The sequence below is a fragment of the Equus asinus genome, chromosome 24 (assembly GCF_041296235.1).
Source record: "Equus asinus isolate D_3611 breed Donkey chromosome 24, EquAss-T2T_v2, whole genome shotgun sequence".
Lineage (NCBI taxonomy): Eukaryota > Metazoa > Chordata > Mammalia > Perissodactyla > Equidae > Equus > Equus asinus.
In genome coordinates, this window is record NC_091813.1 from 1,494,566 (window position 1) to 1,497,571 (window position 3,006).

Consider the following 3,006-nt stretch of genomic DNA (forward strand, 5'->3'; position numbering starts at 1 on the left):
AGCCGCGAGGCCCCCGGGGCAGCCGCCCTGCCGGGTCGACCGGCGGCCCGGCCCGGACTTGGTCCCCGGACTGGGGCGCGCGGGTCGACCAGATGTCCGCGGCGCTCGGGGCCGGGCCCCGGGGCTCTGGGTGTTCTGGGTGCGCTCCCGGCCCTCTGTCGGCTACGAAGGCCCCGCGGACTCGTAGCCACGGGGTCCGGCGGCGCGCGGGTCGACCAGATGTCCGCGCCGAGCGCCGCGGGGACGCGGGGCTCTCGGCGGCCTGGGTGGGCTCCCCGGCCTCCGTCGGCTCCAGAGACCCCGCGGACTCGCGGGTGCGGCTCCCCGGTGGCCGACGCCCTGCCGGGTCGACCGGCGGCCCGGCCCGGACTCGGGCCCCGGGTCCCGTGGCGCGCGGGTCGACCAGATGTCCGCGCCGAGCGCCACATGGCTGCGGGTCGCTCCGGCTTCTCGCAGTCCCGAGGGTTCCGCGGGCACGTAGCTGCGAGACCCGGGCGGCTGCCCTCCGCCCGGCTCACGGGGCGCTCGTGTCCATCAGCTGGTCGTGCGGAAATCCCGTGGTTGGCCTCCCTCCCTCCCTCCCTCCCTCCCTCCCTCCCTCCCTCCCTCGTCCAGCCGCCACGTTTTCGGGGTTCGTGCGACTGGGATGAAATAGACCTTCCCAACGTCAATCGGAGATCATCCATCATACCTCTCGAGTCCCCAAAAGCCAAGAAACACGCCAACCAAAACGCTTTTATTATGCCAACGGTTCCCGTTTTCATTCCTATCGTTTAGGGAGGTTTGGTGGCAGCAGCGGCCGAAAGCAAAAGGAAACCCGAGGAAAGCGGCTCCATCCACCAGGGCTGTGTCTCATCGGTGCCGACGCAGGAGGGACGGGCTTCGTTCGTTCGTTCGCTGCGGCCCAAATTCCCGGGCCGCCCGAGGACCGCTCGCACCGGCCCGAGGGAGGGAGCCCCGGCAGGCAGGATGCCTCCGGGGAAATGGCCAAGTCGACCGCGCGACCCACAACCCGCCCGACTGGGGGCGAGAAGGAGCATGGAGGAGGACTCCGTCCCCTAGTCGGCAGACGGCCCCGGGACAGGGACGTTCGCCAAAACCTCCCCAAGGCCGCTTTCCGTGACCGAGTCGGCCTCCCCGCCTGTACTCGTCCCGGCCCGAGAAACGAGACGCGGGGTGGATCGGGACCAGGCCACGCACCAGGCCGGCCGGCGCGGCATCCTCCCTCCCCCGACCTGACCTGACCTGGACGAACGCCTCCCCATCGCCCGCCCCCGCGAGGCTGATCCGTCCGGCCGGTGAGGAGGCCGCTTGTCGGGCGCCACCTGCTGCCCGGCATCCTCTTATATAGTGTTCGAGGAGGTCGACCAGGTGGCCCGGCCTGGATTGGGGGGGGGGGCGCGGGGTGCGGTGTCCCGGGCGGCGGGGGACGGGGGGGGGGGGGTAGGAGTGGAGAGGGAAAGGTGGGCGTGGAGAATGCCGGGGTCGGGGGTCGGCGCGGGGCGGGGCGGGAGTTGGGGATAGGGGAGGGGCGGGAGGCCGTCTGGACATGGAGGGTCGGAAGAGCGGTGGTGACAATGATTTTCATTATCATTTAGAAAGAAGAACGTGGACTTCTTTAGAGGAGTCCTTTGAATAGCTTCTCCATTTAGTTAACATACATCCAAATGGAGGTCGGGAAACTTGGGTCCTGTTAACATATGGATGGAAGTGGAAAGAACTATCGCGATGACCGTCCTTGTGTTTCTTTTATTTTTTCTTTCTTCCTGCTCCCCAAAGCCGCCCCCCCCACCCCCGCCCCGCCCCGCCCCGCCCCGCCCCGTCCCGTCCCGTCCCGTCCATAGTTGTAGGTTCCAGTGGTAGGTCTTTCGCGTTTCTGCCATGTGGGACGCCGCCTCGGCGTGGCTTGAAGGGCGATGCTGGGTCTGGGGCTGCGCCCAGGATCCGAACCGGTGAAAACCTGGGCCGTCGAAGCCGGGGGCCGGGGTGGGGGGCGCTACTTGACCGTTCGTCCACGGGCTCGGCCCCCGGCCCCTTGTTTTCTAGGGAGAGAGACAGAGAGACCCGATCCATTTTCCCTTGGCCTCTAAAGCGTGCGTGTGGTCGAAAGGCGACAGAGAGAGGGGTTCTGGTCCAGAAAGCCCCGACTGCGCCGCCGCGGGGATCGGTCGGTTCCGCCCGAACCGTCCGAGTCGGAAAGGAACGGACAGCTTTCCTCCTTTGGGCCCCTGACTTGGGACCGACAGGGGAAGAGGAACAGGCCTCTCTCCCTCACACCCTGGCCCCTTCCTCCAGGACGCCCTCCTTCTAGTCAGCCCGCCTCTGGCTTTTCCACACGCCGACGACCGCTCGTCGGCATGGACCCACCTTCCTTGGGGGACACCACCACACGACTCTCCCACTCGTCTGCCTGCCTTTCGTTGGCGTCGCTGCCAAAGGCGAGGGGTAGGGGTGGCGGTGGCAGGGACGGCAGGGGCCCAGCGGCTCTCTGGCGGGTGAGGAAGTCTTGCTGGTTCTCCTAGGTCGGTGATCTTTCTCGATCTCCACACACATTCTTCGTTTGGGGAGCCAAGAGACGCCCTCTGAGGAATCCCTATGGCCAGGGTCGATCACTTACTCGCTCACTGCCTCGGCCTCGGCCTCGGCCTCTGTCAGTCTTGTCTCTCTCCCTCCCTCCCTCCCTCCCTCGTCGGTCTCTGTGTGTGGACGTCTAGGTGGAGGCGAGGCAGGGAGGCCACCCACCCACCTACCTCGTGGTTTACCACACGCTCTACACGGAGGTAGAATTCCCATCCCACCGAATCCATCCTTTCCACGGGGCACAAGCCAGTGGCCTTCGGGAGTCTCTCTCCCCAAGGTGGCGCATCCGTCATGGCTATCTATTTCCAGAAGGTTTCCGTTTCCATCCCCTCCCCCCGAAAGAAAAAACGGCCCCACTCCCGGATCTGCCCCACCACGATCACCACCACCGCTGCCGCCGCCGCCGCCGCCGCCATCTGCTGTCGC